Source organism: Pseudopodoces humilis, chromosome 15 (assembly GCF_049639895.1).
Source record: "Pseudopodoces humilis isolate 2021_Gansu_Grassland_sample_001 chromosome 15, ASM4963989v1, whole genome shotgun sequence".
In the NCBI taxonomy this organism is placed as follows: domain Eukaryota; kingdom Metazoa; phylum Chordata; class Aves; order Passeriformes; family Paridae; genus Pseudopodoces; species Pseudopodoces humilis.
The window spans coordinates 19,287,767-19,308,681 of NC_142214.1; the positions used below are offsets into that span (position 1 = coordinate 19,287,767).

A 20,915-nucleotide genomic window follows, 5' to 3' on the forward strand; every position below is an offset into this window, starting at 1 on the left:
ATACAGCTCCTAAAGCTTCCCTTCTACTGGAATTCATCTGCCCTGTCTCAATATTACAGCTTCCTGGGGCTGGATCTGCTGCTCCTGGGTTTGCTGTCTAGAAAGCAGAATTACATGCCAGGCACTCCATGGGGTTCAATTCCCTCAATTTCCAATCCTGCTCTTAGGAGGAGGAAGGAAGAAATAGTGACATGGGTTTGACAATGGAGAAACTCTCCACTTTCCCCCAAGCAGCAGGAGAGCCAGGCTAGCACTGTGAACAGTCCCCATATCTACTAAAAGCACTTAAACCTGCTATTTCTGTTAAAACTAAGTTTATTAACACAACAGCTACTGCCCTGGGCATCTCATGACCCTCACATTCAGCCAAATGAGTCTGTTTCTACCTTGCCACCACATCTGCCTCCAACAAGGGATAACCCGTGAGACCCCCCCGGATGGCAGAGGCACCACGGAAGCAGAGCACAGCCAACAGAAACAACCAGCATCCCTCTTTTTATGGTGGACAACAGTCATCTGGCTTTCCATGAGCCCTGCCACAGGGGTTGTGCCAAGCATTTTTGGCATCAGCCATACTTAGGGTAGCAAAAATGAGTGTTTGTTGCTGTGGTGGGCTGCCAGATGTCCACTCGTGCTGCCCAACCGAGGCAAGGGGGGAAATAAGATGAAAAAGCTGATGGGCTGCTATAAAAATATGGTGACCCCTTTCCAATCACTGTCAACTCGATTTATCACCAACCGATCTGGATAATGAGAAACAAAGATAAAACTAACACAATGTCTTACCCCCAACCACCATGGCTCAAATTCCCCATCTTCTGAGGGATTCACCTCCCTCCAAGGGGTGCAGAAGGATTGGGAACTGGGAGAGGTATGGGTGGGACATAATTGTTGTCCCTTCCTTCTCATACTTGTCCCGGGTTCCTGTGGGGCCTTCACAGGCCACGGATCCCGTCAGGAGAACCTGCTCCGTGTGGGGCCTCCACTGGTTACAATTCTTACCAGGAATCAGCTCCACAGGCTGATTCCTACCAGGAACATTCCCCTGCTCCTGTGTGGAGCCTCCAGAGGTCTCATTCCTGCCATGGGGAGCCACCACAGGCTCCATTCCCGTCAGGAGAACCTGCTCCTGCACGGGGCCTGCACAGGCCGCAACTCCTGCCGGGGATCATCCCCTGTTCCAGCACCTCATCCTCACCATCCTCACCGACCTCAGTGCTCACTGAGCTGCTTCTCACCTTTTTTTATCCCCCCATCACTCCTCCTGGCCATTTTTGCCCTTTATTAACCATGTGAGGTGCTGCCAGGGCTGCTGCTGGCTCTGCTCTGGTGGAGCCACCGGTGGTACCGGCTGTACCCAACACACCCCACGGTGACACAACGTCACTGGATACAGCCAAATACAGCCCACAGCTACACATCCTGAAGGAATACAGCCAAATACACCCCAAAGTTACACATCCTAAATGTACCCTACCAAATACACCCTACACAGTTGCACATCCTGAGGGAATACAGCCAAATACACCCCACAATTACACACCTTAAATGTCCACTGCCAAATACACCCCACAATTACACACCCTAAATGTCCACTGCCAAATACAACCCACAGTTGCACAACCTAAATGTAGCCTACCAAATACATCCCACAGTTACACAGCATCACTAGATACAGCCAAATACACCCAACAATTACACACCCTAATTGTTCATTGCCAAATACACCCCACAATTACACACCCTAAATATTCATTGCCAAATACACCCCACAATTACACATTCTAAATGTACCCTACCAAATACACCCCACAGTTACACATCCTGGTGGAATACAACCAAATGCACCCCACACTTACACAGCATCACTGGATACAGCCAAATACACCCCACAATTACACACCCTAAACGTCCACTGCCAAATACAACCCACAGCTGCACATCCTGAAGGAATACAGCCAAATACACCCCACAGATACACACCCTAAATGTCCACTGCCAAATACAACCCACAGTTACACAGCATCACTGGATACAACCAAATACACCCCACAACTAAATGTCATAAGTAACTAATGTTAGTTACACACCCTAAATGTCCACTGCCAAACAGTCCCCAGCCCAACCACACACTGCCAAACACAGCCTGTGCAGTCCCACAGCTCCGTGGGTACCTCCAGGTACACCCCAGAGTCAGCCAAGCGATGATGCCCCACACGCTGCCCCGCTCTGCTTCAGCCATCTCTTTACTCAGCCTCTTGTAGCCACCACCACACAGGTTCTAAGAGAGAACCTCCTTCCCCAGGCACTTCTGGGGCCTCAGCACCACCTGCCTCCATTTAAACCCTGTAGCAGAAATTCATGTGCGAGCTGTGTTGTCATGGGTCCCTGCAGAGACCACAGAAGCTTTTGTTCCCAAAAAACCAAGGGTTGAGCAGGACCTCCATCTGGTGCCTGAGGAGGAGACCAGCCCCTCATTTCTCAGGCTGTCACTTTGGGATGTGAGTTATTCCCAGACATTCCTGCTACAAATTAAAGAACTAACACATTGGAATGGGTTGGAAGGAGTTGGGGGGGAAAAAAAAGAAGAGTACTTCAGTCATTTCAAGTCGTGCAGCCAACTGGCAGCAAAAGACAGAAATCACAAACGGTCCTTTTATTTTGTTTGTTTTCTCTTTCCAGTTTTATGTTTTATTGGTTTTGGCTGGGTGGATCCTGAGGAAAGAAGATTCAAAGGGAAGAGGCTTGCCTGTGAAGTCTTAGGAGGGATGCTAGCACAGAGGAGACGGGCTGTTCCTCATGTGGCAGGGAAAAGAGAGCCCATAACAAGGGACAGATCCTGCACAGCCCTCCCCAGAGAAGCAACAGAATCCAGAATCACAGGGCACAAGGGTGGCCTAAAATTTAAATATGGTGGGGGTTATATATATACATATTATTTTTTTTAGCAGCTTTAAAGCAGATGTAAATTCGAGCTGCCACTATGAAGCCAGACACGAGCACTGTAAGCAGAGAGGAGATCCATTCTGTGACCAGTGTTTGGTTCTTCCTCTCCATCTCCCACCACAGCCTCACCTGGACCTCTCCTCATCTTCAAAACCACTTTGTTGGTGTTTGAATTCCCCCCAGTGGCACCTGCAGGACTGCACACACTGAAACCACAGGCTGACCTCGGCAGGAACCACCTCCCAGCACAGCTTCCTCGGTGCCCACAGTCCCAGCACTGCCCCTGAGCCAGCTCCAGCCCCAGCTCTAAATAATCTATAACCCACAGCAAAACCTCCCACCACTGAGACAAACCCCAGCCAGCGTCCCTCAGTCCTCCCTGAGCAGGAGCCAAAATCTGCTACGCTCCATCGCCCGCTGGAGCCGCTGAACGCAGCGCCCGCCGCTGTGCCAGCACCTGCAAAGCTGCCTGGGGGAAACCTGAGCTTTCCATCAGCCAAGCAGGGCAAAGGTGGCTTGAACAACCAAACCACATGGCCTTGGGGCCATTCAGGCCCACCATGACAAAATAAAATTTGAGTATGGAGGGCAGCAGCCCTAAGAGTGTCTGATGAACCACAGCTCACCTTTCTGGGTGCAGGGGAAAGAGGTTTTGAAGAAACGCTTTGGAAACAGCTATTAGTCAGAAAACTACACCACTTGTCAACCACATGTTTATTTTTCCCCTCCTTGAGCTGCAGTTGCAGATGTCAAGTCGCAGCAAGTTACCACCCAGCAGCTGAGCTGGGACTACCATCACTTAAAGCAGGGCTTTAACCACAGAAAACACAACCACCTTCTGCCTCTTCCACCGTCCTCACATTACCTGAGCCCAAGGAGGGTGGCTCAGCCAGGTTTGGAGAACAAAGGCTCGTGTGTTTGCTCTCCAAAACACACCAAATCTCACCTGGAGGGGAAGATGGTTTTGTAAAACTCCAGCTATCAACCAAACGCTGCCAACAGCTCCAGTGTACAGGGCCTGTGTGGGTCCCTGTCTTGCCCTGCTCTCCTCGTCACAAAAGCCCCTTCATTCTGAAAATTCACCTTCCTTTTCCAGGTCACTGAGGGGGATGAATAAACTGAGATTAATAAACCCCCCAGCCAAGGGCACCAGGTGTGTTACACAAACATCTGTATCTACAGCCACGAGTCCCCCTTCTTCAAATTCTTTCCATATTTTGTGCGTTATCCCAATCTCTAAGAAAGAAATAGGTGCCCTGTATCTCACTGGTGATTGCACAACATTCCCTTGGCAACAGGCTCTTCCTGCATGATACAGGTGGGAGTAAGAGCAATTTTGCTCCTTTTCAGTGTGATTTAGCAGCCAGACAGCAGAAATAACAGCACAGACCCAGTGAACACCCACTGAAGTTTACAATTCTCGTAGCCTTAAAGGCCACTGAGTCAGGCCCGAGTAATCAGAGCTGTCCCAAGCCACCCCTCAGGGAGTGACACTTTCCATGGGCAACCTCCTGCTGCTGAGCTGCCCTACACAGGTTATCCACCAGCAGAGCAACAGCAGGCTGTAAAACCAGGCTAAGCCACACCACCAGCTCCAAAGGCAGCAGGGTAGCAAGACCTGCTAGAAAGGAAGCATCGATTAGGAAAGGTCTGATCCAGGCTGAGTTTTCTCAAGAGATTGGTGGAAATAAACTGCTCATTTAACAGCACACAGCTCAGGCTGTTTGCCAGGCAGGCACCACACAATCCCTGAAATCTTCAGATCATTGCAGGTTTTGGGGCAACAAGCAGGAACAAATTTTTAGAAATATATATTTAGTGCTCTGAAGCACGAGAAGGGCACTGGCAGAGCTTGCCCAGAGAAGCTGTGGCTGCCCCTGGATCCCTGGAAGTGTCTAAGGTTGGGTTGGACATTGGGGCTTGGAGCAACCTGGGGTAGTGGAAGGTGTCCCTAGCCAGAGAGTGGAACAAAATGATTTTAAAGGCTCCTTCCAACCCAAACCATCCCGTGATTCCAGCATCTCTCGGTGTTGTGGGATTCTGGAGCACACATATTCCAGGTTCCAGGCAAATGGTAAATCCCTTCTATCAAGTGATCCCGAAGAACTATTTTGATTTGAACCCTGAGAAACAACAAACCTTTGAAGGGAAAGAGGAAATTGGTGGTGGGGTTGCCCTTGGGGCAGCCTAGACAGGATCATGTGTCAGAAATGTGCTCTCCACCACAGAGCCACTGGCTCAAAGCACCTGGAGAGACCCCAGCTCATCCTGGAGGGTTTTGGAGCCAGAGGTAGGGAGGGTCTGATGCTCACTGCAGCCCATGTGCAAGGAGAAGCTGCGGGGTTCAAACAATGTCAGAATAGGTGGTACAAAAGCCCAGCTCCTCCTGGCACTGTGACAACCTGTGCTGTGCTGGATGTGTGGAACAGTGACTCCAGTGATGCCTTAAGTTTTGGCTTTTATATTTTCCAGGTTCTGCACTGCATTGGTTCGTAACTCTGAACTTCAGATAAAGCGTCAGCCAGTTCTCCTCACAGCCCAGGCAGACACAACAATCCTTTTCCAGCCCCAGAACCAAGGACATCGCTGCAGCTTCAGCCCCAAAATGTGTGAACAGCAGGGAACTGAGGAGAGCAATCTGGGAGGATGGGACTGCATCACCTGGAGCTGGAATTGTACAATTAACCCCAATATGGAAATGGACCAAAACCTATAAAGGTGTGAAAACTGACCTGAGGTCCATCTTGAGTGTAGCCTCAGCCAGGCTCTGGCACTGCCCAAAGTGATCCTTTAAAGGCATTTTAATAAATCCCCATTTTATTCCTTTAACTCTGTCCCAGGCAGCCTCTCAAGGCATCACCAGACATCCCTCCAAGGCTCTCCATCCCCCTCCTCTCACCTCTCAGCAGTGCTACATTTGCTTCCAAACCCTTCGTCCCCCCAGCACCAAAAACGGGAGCCAACAGGCGCCGACAGCCTCGCCGGGCGCTGCCAGAGCTGGAATGCACCGAGGGCCCCCGGGGACACGATCTTCCACTCGGCTCTTCCTCTGCAGGATCCAAAATAACAAACAAGAAGGAGCCTTTGGCCATTGTTTTTCAGGGAAGGGGGGTGATGGGGAGAGGGCACGCTGCGCAGCCTGCCAGAAGGCATGGCTGAGCTAAGGAAGTCCTGCCTGGGCTTCGCTGTATCCGCTCCTCTCCAGAAGGGGCGGGGGGAGGCAGGAAGGAGAGAAAATAGAGAACAAATGATCATATAACCCTTGAGAGAAACCTGTCTGCTCTCGGAGAGCGTATTTAGCCCAAGCATGCAGTGCCTCTTGCTATACAAAAGAAAAAGAGGAAAGAAAACCCCGCCAGTTCTTCCGTTACCGTGTTCTACCACTGAAAAAAAATGGGAGGAAACAGATGTTGAGCTCTCCAGCGTCAGGAAATTATCTCTTTCATGGGGGTACAGTTACTTCAGTGTATTTAGGTCAAACAAATAGGGGGACAATCGTGACTTCTCCCCCTTTTTGTTTATGTCTCCTCAGACATTTCAGACTTGCTGGGTGCCACATCCAGGGACCAAGGGCAGAGCTGTGTTTGCTCACAGAGCACACCCTGAGGATGCAGCCTGATGATCAAGGCCTTGTCCACCTGGCAGATCCCCACCCCACAAACCACCGCAGCCCCTACAAAAATCCAACCTCCTCTGCTTCTGGGTCAAGGAGGACAGCTTGCTGCTGGGCCATGGCCAGGCATGGCAGCACTGCAGCTTGATTGTTCACTTATTTCAATAGAGGTGGAAGGAGAGACCTGGGTGAAACATCTGCAAAAGGGATCTCCAGGCCATCAGCGAGCGTAGTTACGACTTTCCGGCGCTGGGCTCCCCAAGGAGCGCGGGGCCCGTGGCCATAGGAAGCGACCAGAGAATTGAACCAGCATTTCACATGCTCTGCAAAATCCCTTCCACAGGAAGCTAAACCCCTTCATTAGGAGCAGGAGGCAGACAGGGGAGCAGCCTGAATCCCTTCCCAGTCAGGAGTGGACAGACATTATCAAAACAATGAGTTTTAGAATCACAGGATCGTTAAGATCAGATAAAACACCCAAGACTGATTCCAACCATCAACCCAGCACCACCACCACGCTGGCCACTAAACCATGTCCTCAAGTGTCACAGCCACACACTTCTTTAAATATTTCCAGGGACTACACCACTTGCCAGCAGCAGAAGGGACCCTGCAGCAAGGTTCTCCTCCATCTCTGAGGGCAGACTACCAGACAAGATAACCCCAGGCAAACACGACACGTTCCCTGTGGCAGCAGCATCTGCCCCACATGGTTTGCACTGGTTTAAGCCAAAGCTTTTACAGTCCTGGATCTGCATTTGTGCTCCTGCTAATTCAATCTTCACCGGGCAGACGGATGGATGCACAGACTGATAGCTCCAGCCCTGGATTTATAAAAACGGAACTCAAAACTTCAGGCTGAGGAAATCAGTTCACTCATGTATAATTTAAACATTACTTCCTTCCCATTTCAGGGAGCTTTAGAGTTTGTGCTGTGGCTAAACACAATGAAATTAGAGCAGGAGATTCACTTTGCCTGCGGCCGAGGGGGAGAGAGAGAGTTGCTCCACTGCATCTGTCAGACAAAGCGGGCTGGGGCTGGCGCTGCCAGGCAGGGAGCAGCTCACTGCAAACACCACACCTCCACGCTGGAGAAGGGCTGGCACTGCCAGGCAGCTCAACAGGGCACCAGTCCTGGCCTCTGCAGCACACAGAGCGCTAAAACCTCACACCAAGCCAAGAGCAGCTTTATACACACAGGGAAAGGGAGGGAGCCAGCTCCTTGTGCAAAGCTGAGCAGGAGAAACTCAAAGGAAGAACACAGAGATATAAAATCCCCAGAATACAGCTGGAATGAAACACTGAATACATGACAGATCAGTTCTTGCTGAAGGTGGATTTCAGACCAAGCCTCTCACAAAGCCCACACACCTCTGGCACTGTACCTGGACTAAATGTTCCTCCTCCTCCAACTGCTGACCCAGGAGCTGCAGATTCACCCCCTGCCCACTGAACCACGGCAGCATCACCCCTTGCACACTCCTCCACATTTCCCCTTTTTTGCAATTCTAAATTCTTCTGCTCTACAGAAAATAAACCTGAGGTGAGTCCCAAAGAGATCCAAAAGGCTCCTTTTGGTATTGTTACCCAGGATGGACAGGGACCCCCAGGAAAAGAAGGAAGCCTGAAGAAGGCTGAAGAATCATCTGCCAGCACAAGGTTGTTTTGATGCACAATAGCTGTTTCCCCAACCTCTCCAGCTATTTGGCACCAACTGTCACCATCCTAATACCAAAATATCTGCCATTACATGTAGATTATTTAAGCTGTTCAGTAGTCAGTTGAAAGTAGTTAATTATATGTAAGAACATTTAATTACTATCCAGTAGGAACTTTAATACCACAGTGATGAGCCAAAACACAATAGAGCAGGCAGATTCAGGGGTCTACACCCATCCACACCCCTTAAAGTCAGCTGAACAACACTGAACCACAGCTGCCATCCTCTGGGAAGCAACAACTTCATGGTGCTGGTGACATTACCCTGCATTCCCAGTTAGTCAGTTTGGAAGAGATGCCTCAGGCACTTTATAGCTGTGACATTTCTTAAAAATCCTTGCCTTCTCCACAAATCCCTAAGCAAGAAAGAACAGTCTGAACATCAGAGCAGAAATCAGTAGCCAGCGTTTAATTGTTTATATCTTGAGACAAAGATAGTGTCTAAATAATTGTCTATTGTATCCCAGAGACAGCACAGGAAAGCTCTTCCCCTCGCTGGGAGCCTGCAGGTCACACATGCTTCTGCCATAACATTTGCTATAAATAATCCTCGCTGAGCCAAGCTCTGGGCTAGGCACAGACCAAGGCAGCACTGTGCTCCTATCGGTTTCAGCCATTAGCCCTCCCCAGAGAGTGCATATCCTACCCTATTGTTCCTGCTCAAATGTTTGAAAGAATTATTTTTTCCTTGCTTCTTTTGTTTGGGGAGTTTATTTATATTTCCTCTTTGACAAGGAATTACTACTAGAAGAAAGGAGTGCCACCTTCCACGGCAGCTCGCCGATGCCAGCGTTGAGATGAGGAGCGGAGGGTCACGTCGGGAGGATACTGCCATAGGCACAGACCTCCCAACCTGGGATTCTGAGCTCATGTAGGTTCAGCACATTCTGATCAGGATTAGAAACAAAGAGCTGCGTGCCAACGCCAGCCCCAAATTCACATGCACAGACTCGGAGCGCAGGCAGCGACGCGTTCTGCTCAAACATTTCCAAGGACTATTTCAGCAGGTTATTCAGCAACCCCCTGACGTGGTCCTGGTGATGTCAAAGAACACCTTACCTCTACTTCATTGTCTCACTTCCAGCCCTATTTCTGTTTCTCCAGACAGATCCTAAGTGACCTGTTCCTCTCAGGCAGCTGCAGGGGTGGGATTTACCCTCTTCTCCTTTCCCTCAGAGCAGCTGGACACAACCACAGGAGCACGGGGCTGGCTGGCTCTCAACTCCCCAAGCACCTCATTGTGGAAAACCCAACTCATCAAGCACAGCTTTTTGAGAACAAGGTGAGGTATCTCCCTGCCCTGCTTCGAAACTGGTGACAAATCTCACTTCAGAGCCCCAGGTATCAAGTGTACAAACATCTTTGTCCCCAGCAGCAAACAATTCCTTGAAGAATCTCCTGTTGATTCCATAAAATCAATCCAGTTTCTGGCTGTTGATGTCCCAGACAGGCCCATGACACCTGCTGTGCCTCTGTCCATCACAGCATTCCAGGATATCCAGCTCAGGAAGGCAGGTGGGCTTGCACTAAATTGCTTTTAGGAACATGAAAACACTACTCTGGTGTTTCTACAAAATCAGCAACTGCCACGTGCCTGGCCTGCTCCCAGGTTGGGGTTTTTCACCCCAGAAAGGCATTTTTAAGGGCCACATAAAGAACTTTTAGTGGTTTGACACCTACCTACATTTTCCCTCACAAGGTTGGTGCAGAACACTCAAAAGTCACAAGGTGCCTCCTAGACAGGCTGACACCTTTCTGCTGCTTTCCCCCTCAACAGCAACAACCAAAAATCCCCTTTATCTGCACCCAGAGCCACTGCACATGAACCAGCAGCACACACTGAGCCCAGGCTGGCACCCAGGGATGCTCTGCAGGAACTACAGGGTGGGTGATGTCTGGAGCCCAGTGTGGTGGGAATGCTGCTCTTGGTGATGTCTGGAACCAAGCTTGGTGGGAATTCTGATGTTGGGGTGATGTCTGGAGCCCAAACTCAGTGGGAATGCTGCTGTTGGGGTGATGTCTGGATCCCAACATGGTGGGAATGCTGCTGTTGGGGTGATGTCTGGAGCCCAACATGATGGGAATGCTGTTGTTGGGGTGATGCCTGGAGCCCAGACTCAGTGGGAATGCTGCTGCTGCTGCTGAGTTATCCTGCATTTGTGCAGCCCAGCCGTCCCTCATCTCCTAACCCAAGGCTTCAAATCCACACTTTATCAACACCAGCCAGCCAGGCCAGTCCCACAGGGACACTAAAGCAGCCCAGCCGAGGTGAAGGGACAGGGAGCACAGCCCTGTCTGCCCCATGCAGTGTCCCCAGCCTGGCTTTGCCCTGCAAAAGGAGCTGTCAGCTCCCATTGCTCACGCTCCAGGGCTGCTCGAGCCGGCCACGCTCCGCTGGGGCCGCGCAGGGAGCCACCACTGCAGCCAATTAACAACACTGCTGATGAGCTTTGCACCCCCTGCCCCTGCCACAGGGATGGGGCAGTGCAGGCACAGGTGGCCACACAGCTGTACCTCCTCTGCCTGCTCACCCTTTCTTTTTAGGGATCAAAACTCAGCAGAGCAGGAGCAGCAAAAGGTTCCCTTTGTCCCTATTTATGGAATAAATAATCTTTTTACAAGGAGCTGGGGATTGTGTCCTGAGTATTAGGCACCTTTTTATTTCACCCTTTTCTATATCCTGTATATTCTGTAGTCTCTCCAATGGCTCCTTTTCAACAGCAAACAAATTTATTGCCGTGTGTGGCAAAGGTCTGTACAAAAGCCACAAGCAGGGGAGGACAGGACCAGTCACCCTGAACGTGCCCATCCCCTCTAAGGTGCAGATCCAAGGATCAGCTCAGCACACCTGCAACTTCACCCAGGCTTTAAAACACAAAGAGTTTGCGAACACGTGCAGGCAATATCTAGTTTCTGCAGGAAATTGCACAGCGTGGATATCCAAACATTGCCATCAGGCAAAAAACAACATCTTGATTTGCCAGCTCATGTCACACAAACCTAAATTCTTGATGGGTGACAGTGCTCAGCCAGTGCTGAGCAGCAGTGATACACTTCCACAGCTCTGGAAAGCCACAGCAGCAGGGCACGAGGCTGCAAATCCTTGGAAAAGACGAGGATACGAGTTCTGCAAGGATGTGCACCCTGAGGAGGGTGCAGCGAGCCAGGGCAGCCCAGCTTGTGTGGGGTTTCCAAGCCTGCTGAGCTGCTGCAGAACTCCCACGCAGGCTCCACGTGCCTGCACAGGCAGGGCAGGAGCAGCCCCAGCTCCCAGGAGCTCCCCAGCGCTGCCAGCATCCACAAAACCTGCTTGGCCCTCCAGAGTTGTGCCTTTCTTGTGGCTGGAGCACCAAGGCAAACCCCCCATGGCTCCCAGGCCACGTGCTGACCCCTTTCCATCCTGAAAAATCACCTCCCATCCATGGGCTACAGCACTGCCTGGAAATCCAGACCTTCAAGGAGCCAATCCTTCCTTCCCACCCTGTTTGAGAAGCACCAGAAGTGCACTCTGAGCTGTGCTCATCCCCACACGTTTGGCACACGGGCTGCAAAACGCCTCAGGACTTCGGGGTGAAGGCAGAAATATTCTGACAGGTGACTGGTCCCAGCAACAGCACCTTCCCAAAACCACTGTGATTCACAGCTCACGTCAGCAGTGTGGAAAAAGTGACCTCTTCTTCCTTCAGAGGAAACAACAGACGTGCTTAAACAAAACAAAAAAAAATAATAAAATAAATTAAAGAATATGGGCTTGTCCAGCAGAAAACCTGAGCAAAACTCAATTCCCACAGAGCCAGAGGGATCTTCCATTGACTTTAATCTCTCTTTTTCTTGTCTGTCCTTAATTCACTCTCCCTCTTCCCTACAGCAGAAGGCAAAGGAGTGCCAGCCCAGCAGAGGCACTTGCAGAACAGCTGCTGTTTCACAACTACCTGCAGCAAGAAAATCAAGAAACCTGACAGAGCGTGCCAGAAATAATCTCCCTGAAAGACAGAGCACTTGGGAAAGGCTGCAAGGAGCCATTCCTGGCACAGGGCAGCTGGGTGCTTCACTCCTGCCTGTGGACACAAACACTGGGGCAGGGACCCCCAGGGGTGACAGGATGGGCCCAGCAGGGCAGGAATGAGGCAGGAAAGAAGCACCCAGTGAAAAATCAATGAAACCCACTGAAATCTTTGTCATCCTCACATCCAAGGCATCGCCCTTGCTTCATTTGTTCCAGCCCTGGCAGAAGCCTGTGTTGAACTTCCCTCCCAGGCTGCCCCTCCCCTGGGTGTACAAGCACAGAAGGAAGAGAGACATTAATTAAGCCTCTCATCTGGGTTATATGGTGATTTTGAGGCTTGTCCTGTGCAGGGCCAGGAGCTGGACTTCAGCAATCTTTGTGGGTCCCTTCCAACTCAGAAACACAAAGTTCTGACTCTACATCTCTACAGCAATGCAGCTCCACAGCCACCAGACCAAACCCAGCTGTTATTTATCCAGCTTAAAACGTGCTGTCCCCACACCTCCACAGGCAGAAATCCCAATTTAAACCATGTCAGGCTGAACCCAAAAAGAGCAGATTAACAGCAGGCTCTGAAGGCTGCTTGGCTGGACTCTGCAGAGGATCCTGTCCCAGATTGTTGTTGCTTTAGAAATGCTCCTGCACGCTCAGGAAATCTCCCAGACACCCCTAACCCAGCTCCCTCCTGGGGGAAAGCTGTGCCTTTAACACCAAAATCAGATTTCCCACTGAATTTGTGCCAATCAGGTGCCTAAACTAAACTCAAATTAGGGGTCCCAGTATTCATTCTTGCCATGTGTTATCCTTACACAGCAGAGGGGATAGAAAGAACCAGGGAAGGTCCTCCAACACCACCTAAACCCACGTTTCCTTCCTGCTTCCAGCCAAACTTGCACCTCCTTTTGTGAGTTTCTGGGAAGATGTGCAATGCTTTGGATTTTCTGAGCAGTGCCCCAAGGAGCATCCAGCAATCAACCCATGTTCCATGGAATTTACAGCATCCTACAGCAAAGCTCTTCCCAAAAAAAAAGAATTCTTCTTTTTCGACTGTCTTAATTAACACACTCACTCTGTAGCTGTAAATAAAGGTGAGACTTTCCAGGAATCAAAGCAAGGTGCTCAGAAAGATTGCAGAGTAATTATCACACACGATGTTCCAGCCTGAAATTGCAGGAATAGATTCCCTGCACTCCCCACAGACCTTTTTTGTGACATTGCCCTCATCCTTTATGGGTGCAAAACCCACTGATCACGGAGGAGCTTGAAGGAGCACAAATATGTAACTTCCATAAAACCTGCTGCTTCCTCCTGGGCTCTGGACAAGGGCAAAGCCTTCAGAGGAAAGAGGCAAGAACTCCATTAAGGAGCAATTATGGAATAATCTGTGTCTTGGAGAAAACTGCTTCTAGTTGTGTCAAACATGGGCTGGATTATGTCATTTATTTACTTCCATTTTATACAAATATTTCTACCTAATGCAACTCATTATCTTTACAAAAGTTTATTTAAATACTTGGCTTTAATTACTATGGTGAGAAGTCACAGGGACCAATTATAGACCAGAGAGAGGCCACAGAGGAGTTTCCTGCCCTTGGAGAATTACAGGGATGCTGCTGCATCCCAGTGTGAGAAAACATCAACCCCTGAAGGGTCAGAAGCGAAGATCCCTTCTGCAGGATCCCTGTCTGCAAGCACCAACTCATTTACACCATTCCCAGCATCAGACCTGGCCAAAGGTCCCTGTGGACAGCCCAGCTGAGGAGCCCAGCTCCCTCCTCCTCTCCCTCCTCATGGCTCAAACATTTGCATTTCCAGGGGGTTTTTGTGGCCCCTGTTTCCCCCTGCACACCTGAGGTGCTGGGACAGCCCTGGCACCCTGTGCCAAGGGGCAGCACCTCACCCCAGTGACTAACTGCCTTTTTTCCTGCTTTTCCTTCCTCCCAGCAGCTCTTTCTTAGGAACAGGAGTGCAGCCTGTTCAATCCTGATTGTTCCCCCGGAGCCCTCCCAGCTCTGTTTGCCACTGGGAAACCCGGAATTATTCCTTTATCATAACTCACCACAGCTAATCCAGCACTGCCTGGCACAAACCCACACCACAGCCCTACAAACCTTCCAGAGGAAGGTGTTCCTGCCCAGCCAGGGCTTGGAACAAGATGTTCTTTAAGGTCCCTTCCAACCCAAACCATTCTAGGATTCTGTATTTCTGGTGGATCTGCTTTATATTCAAGTTTGTTCACTCAAAACAAATTGAAAACCAAGCAGAAGGGGGTTTAATATCCACCCTCATTCCCACTGGAATGTTTAAGGTCTGGCCTTAAAAATTTGCCTTTGCAAGGATGGAAAGAAAACGGTGTGACAAGAGGAACCATCAGCTGAAGGCACCAGGGCTGAGACCTGAGATGGTCCCACAGCTGGAGTCCAGATCCAAACACAGCCTCACACTGTCCCAGCTTTCATTTTAACACAAGCCTTGTCTTCAAGGGCTTTGCCCTTCATTAACCACTTCCGTGAGCAACTGAAGAGATAACTCATAGGAAATATCACCCAAAATGAACCACATCCATCTGGCTGTGGAGAGACCCTACACAGACTATACTCAGGCATTCCTTAAATCATTTAACTAAAACTAACTCTGAAATTTAACTGAAGGACTGAGGAAAAGCCACCCTGGGAACTGCTGCTCAAACTCCCAGCTCAGAGAAGCAGAGCCCCTGGGAGAAATCAGGTCCCTGCTAAAGGTTGTTACCACTTCTCTGAAACTGGAGCAGCAATAACAGGAAGAAATTGTTTTGGCAGGACTTGACACCACATAAAGTGAACTCATCAGCCAGTGGTGTGTGCAATCTCCCTGGAAAACACAGGGAGAGCGAGCACAGGGTGCAGAGAGCATCCCCCAGGCTCAGGTGGGCTCCCAGGCCATGCTCAGCATTCCCACACCATGGAGCTACCCTCACCCTGTGGGCATCACCCACACCATGGGCATCACCCCCACCATGGAGCTACCCTCACCCTGTGGGCATCACCCACACCATGGGCATCACCCACACCATGGAGCTACCCTCACCCTGTGGGCATCACCCCCACCATGGGCATCACCCCCACCATGGAGCTACCCTCACCCTGTGGGCATCACCCACACCATGGAGCTACCCTCACCCTGTGGGCATCACCCACAGCACAGAGCACTCTGAAAATGCCCAGACCACCACCCTGAGCCCTGCTGCTTCTCCCAGCTCTCCCCGGCATCCGTGAGCGGCTGCTCCCGGTGTGCCTGCAGAGGAACGCGGGGTGTGCTGCTCTCCTGCTCTCCCAGCTCCAGTACACAGCGTGGAAACCCAGTTTATCCAGTTTAGGATGTGCTCTGCACCCAGGAACGTTGTCCAGCTCTGTACAGTGCAAGGGAGGGATGGGAAGATGCTAACAGACTCTGGAGGTGCCTGATGGGAAGCAAACCCAGCACCTTGCACTGCTCAAACACCTGCTGAATTCTCATCCTCCTGCTCCTCCCGAGCTCAGGCAGGACCCTGGTGCCACCCCTGCCACAGGAGACCGGAGGGTGCCGTGGTGAAGCCCGAGCTCTCCGGCCAGCAGGACGTGTGACCTCCCTCTGCAGGGACAACCCTCACAGCCCTGCTGTTGTTCCCTCGCACAACAGACACTCCTCACAGCCACGAGTGGCACGGGGCAGCTTTAAACTAATTAATGGCTCTCTCAAACAAGCCCTGAGTGTGCGGGAGGCCCCTGGCAGACAATGGCAGCGCAGTGGCAGCAGCCGGTGCCCCGTGCCAGCGGGAGAGCAGCAGCAGATGAGCTGCAGCCACTGCCAGGGTGGCTCGTTCAGCTGAGGGACACAGGCCAGCTGCTGCCAGGCTCCCCATCCCTCTGCCAGGCACGTGGCAGCACGGGCACAGCTTGGGTCCCTTCCCAAGGGCTCAGCCACCCTGCCCCACAAACCCAGCACAGCCTCACCCTGCACAGGCGGTCCAGGGGCAGCAAAAACTCAGGGAAAAGCCCTGGGAACTTCCCAGCTGAATTCTGCAGGAATGTCACACGTGCAGCTTCGCTCTTCACACCTGCCCTGCTTTGGTGCTTCCCCCCTTTTGGGATGGCAGCCAAAAGGGAATGAAAAACCCGAGGAGGGTGCACAGCCATCCCCGCAGAGACTGGACAGCAGAGCTTTGGGATCCTCCTGTTGGCAGCCAGAACATCCCAGGCAGCCTGGAAGGAGCTGGGGCTCACACAGGTGAGTGAGGAGCAGCTTTTGCAAGCCGCAGAGCCCAGCGTGGGAAAGGCAGCTATCGCTGCCAACCATCTGAGCCACAAAGATTAGTGAAGGGAGAGAGGCAAAGCGAGAGCAAACACAGGCACAGCAGCTCGCTCCAACGCTCCGACAGGAAACTGAGGCACGGCCAGGTGAACCTTGGCCTGTGGCAGGTGGGAACAGAGCTGCCATGTGCTCTGCCTGCCTACAAACACCCTGACATCCAGGCCATGCATGCTGGTGTCCCAAAGGCAGCGCTTGGTGGGTTCTGCACCCCCAAAGCCTGACTTTACATCCCTCAGGGTGTACCTGGCTACACACGGTGCCCACCACGCACCGGGAGAGGGCTGAGCAGCAAAACGCTGCAGCAAAGGGCTGTGCCCTGCTTCATCCTCACTCCAAGGTCTCCTTAACCCCGAGGTTTCCCATGAAAAACCAGAGGGGCGGGTTTGGGCAGAAACACGGGGATCTGGGCCGAGTGTGAGCTCTGTACAAAAGCAGCTCGGGGCTTTGTGCTCCTCCTGCAGCCCTGGCTACCCCGCCACATCCTCTCAGCACAGCCAGACACTGGAGGATGTGAGCAAGCCCAAATCCTGCCCTTGCCCCAAACAATAGGCTCCGCAATAATGGTGCAACCAGAATTTCCTGTGCTGAATTTCCAGCTCCCGGGAGAAAACACCCTGGGAAAGCTCAGCCACGGGAACACAGAGTCAGGGCAGCTCCTCCAGCCTCCTGCTCGTGCTGGATGTTCCTTTGGCATCAAGGAAAGCACCACAACCGAGCCCAGGCTGGGAAGCAGGGAGAAAAACACACCAGCGGTTTGGAACAGAAGCCATCCAGGCCGGGAATGGCTGTGGATAATCCATTAGCAACATCTGGACCTGGCTTTTCTCTCACGGATGTTTCATATCCTGCAGTGCTCAGGAAAGCAGCACGGAGCAGGCTGGGGCTTGGGAGGCTCCTGGAAATGTCTCCATCTCTCCTGGAAAGGTGGCACAGGTGCAGCAAGGACAGAGCTGCTGCTGATGGCATCAGAGGCAGCAGCTGCAGCCAAAATGCTCCAGTGCTGGAGCTTCTACCTGGAATGAGGGATCAGCACGGCCCCAAACACTGAGAAAATCCCAAACACTGAGAAAAGGCAAGGACAAGCTCCTACAGCAAAGCAGGAATGGTGGATGATCCCAGGCTGGAGCAGGGGAAGGGTGCAAGGAGTGCCCTGAGAAGGAAGGAGGGGCAGAGCCAAGGAGAGATGAGCTGGCCACTCTCCTTCTCCCTGCACCACCGAGGAGGAGAAAGGGAAGAAACTGGGAGAGAAATCAAGCCTGGGAAGGATAGAGGAGCGGCAGGAAGGTGTTTTTAAGATTTGGTTTTCTTTCTGCACACCTTCCCCATCACTCTGGATGTGCAGAGACATCAGCATTCACTGCAGGAGGAAAAAGCTCAAGGAATAGCTGATGGCACCTGAGCCTGGCTTAGCAGCGATCCTGAACAATCAGGATGCTCCAGCAGCTCCATGAGACCTCCTGGAAGGAACACAACTGGCCAAATTCAGTCCCTTCCTGCTGGATTTAGCACCCAAACTGTAACCCAGCAGCTGGGACATCAAAGAGGGAACCAGGGAAACACAAACAAGGTTTTCACTCAGTTTCCTCCACAAGCTCCCCTATTTTGTCTCTGCCTCAAAGAGGGGATGAGGTTCCCACCCACACAGCAGCTCCCACCAGCCCAGGCTGTGGGCACCAGGACAGGGCTGACCCCAAACAGCCTCTTAAAATCCCCCCTCACTGCAGCAGGGAAATGCTGAAGGGCAGAGAAAGCCAAGCCTCGATCCCAGGGTTAAGGAGGGCTCTGGGTTTGGGATGGGGACAGAAGAGGCGAGGCTGGAAAGCACACACAGCCCGGGACCCCAAACCCAACACACACCCCACACAAAAAACCAACCCCAGAGCCCCAGCAGAGCTCCTGGAATGCCACAGCAAAGGACTGGTTTTACTGGGCAGGACTGGGTCAGCACAATCCAACAGAGGGAACACCGAGCTGTGGGCTCCACACCCTCGTTCCAGAAAGGAAAAGCAGAGAAACCTCAAGCAAGAACACCAGAGCTCGACCTACAGCAACAAACAACCACTGGGAGAAAACTGGAAAAGGCATTTTTAGAGAGTTTCCTCAGGGAAAAATGTAAAAATAAAAAAAAAAAAAATCCAAGGCTACTCCACAGTTTCTTATTTTAACAACTACTTGGAGCCAGCAGGCAGCAGTGGGACTGAGAATTGGGCTCCTTGCACTCAGCCCTAAATGACTCAAAATTCATTTGTTAGTGTTTATTTGCAGGAGAATTTCCCCCGAAACTCCACGGTTCCCAGAGATGCATCACTGGTGAATTCTCCAGCCGAGCTCACCCTGCCACCAAAATCCTTTGTGATGTTTGCAAAATGCCCCCTCTTCTGGCAAATTCCAACTCGGGTTTTCAGGTTGGACCATGCAGATGAAGAAAATTCCAATAAATCTGTCATTTCACGGAAAATTAATACTGTGTCCTAATGTCAGCACCAAGCCAGAAATAACCTCCTTCCCACAGCTATTGCATGCTGGATGCAAGAAAGCCAAATACAACCAATTTTTCATAAAAAACACCCCACAAAAATCAAAGTTGGTGATGTTTATGCCCCTGAACAAGGCTGGCAGGGGGCCACGGGGTAGGAACTTGGCCTGTGGAGCTGCTCCCACCCATCCTGAGGCAGAGGAATCTTATTTCATTTTATTGTTATCAGTTTTATTAATAGATTTATTAAATCAATTGATATCAGTGCAAAAATGGAAATCACAAATAGTGGCAGGAATAACTGCTCCAAGTGTCACTGTAGTGAACTGTGGGGTTTTCAGCTCCCGGACTCAGATCTTTGGGATCCCCCAGACTATTTCTGAGGCTCAGGAAGGTAAATTGAAAAGCAAAGCCATCCTCAAACTTCACCTGGAAGTGAAGTCCACAAGCTGGAGAGAACAAAACCCCACTGAACAGGATGGCTGAGAGCAATTAACACTCAGGAGAAGGAGCAGTAACAGTGGGCAGGAGCTTCTGGTGCCTGGGGACCAGGGTGGGAAGAAATAACATTTAAAACAGGTGTGGGATGGACCAAAAATGGAGCAAAGGACCAGAAATTAACTTGTTGCACCTGTGGCTTTTAGTTCAACCGCAGTTTCCAGACTCATCGTTCCAAAGCAGACCTGCAGCACTTCCAGCTGAGTTCATCAGGAGGCTCCCCCAAGGAGGGGACGCATTTTCCCTCTCCTCGAGATGATGCACCTGCCTCTTCCTCCTCCTCACCAGCGCCTTCTTCCCTTGGACCATCCCTTCCCACCTGTGCCAGCGCTGGCACCACCCCGAGCTCCTGGGAGTCCCACCTGGAGCTCTGGGTCAGCTCCTGGTGCAGGAGGAGAGCAAGGCAGCGAGGTCACTGTCACCTCTCTGGAGGACAGAGCCCTCCCTGAGGCCACCTCGGTGTCACACAGGGGGACTCGGGGTGGCTCTGAGTCCGTAACTCCGCTGGACACCGCGGATGAGGGGCAGCAGCATCCCCTCCCCTTGCAACTAAATCAAATTAAATCAATGAAATCAAAATAATTCCAGGAAAACGAGGTGTGGCACGGCAGAAATTCAGCACTCCCGTCCGTCCTGCCAGCACTGGAGCACCCAAAGCCTCAGTGCAGGAGCTCCAGCAGAGCATCCACCTGCTCCTCACTGTAACAAACCTAAATCTGGCAATTTCACTCCCCCCAAAGCCAATCAGAGGGGAGGGAGCGGTATTCCATTAATTCCACATTCCGTAAATACTGGATTTAAACAGTGGCAGAGGGTTTGGATGCAGCAGAGCAGGGTTTAATAACCTTCCATCACCCAGGGGCAGGGGTGACCCGGGCACAGCCCCCTGGGACACGGAGCTGCTGCCGGGATCCGGCGGCACTCGGGGGAAGGAGCCGTGCCTTGTTTTATAACAAATTCAAGGGAGGAGCAGCGAGGCGGTATCAGCCATTAATCCCCGCGTTTTGAAATCGCTCATGAATGTTTTAAGGTGTAAAACGCACCAGGGTGGAGGTGGGAACGGGAACCCTCCAGCCAGGCTCTGTAAACACCCGAGTGAGACTTTCTCTCCATCAGCTTCCCCAAGACCACAAAAGCCAGTAAGAAGTGAGCGCTCCCAAGCACGGAAACCCCAGCAGAGCGCACAGAAATGTTCCCCTGGACTTGAATCAGCCTGGGCGAGCAATGAACCGCTTCTCTGGGAGCTCACACGGCTGAGCTAACCTAAACCAGGCTCAAAGCACTCAATTTTCTGGTGGAAAATAAACCCAGAGCCGGGCCCGAGGCAG

At 51.5% G+C, this 20,915-nt stretch overlaps 1 protein-coding gene across 4 annotated transcripts in view; it reads right to left on the reverse strand.

The window, feature by feature from the left end:
• Positions 1 to 20,915, reverse strand: part of ARHGEF9 (Cdc42 guanine nucleotide exchange factor 9) — a 197,029-nt gene that overhangs the window by 175,557 nt on the left and 557 nt on the right. The gene's annotated exons all lie outside the window — the stretch shown is intronic.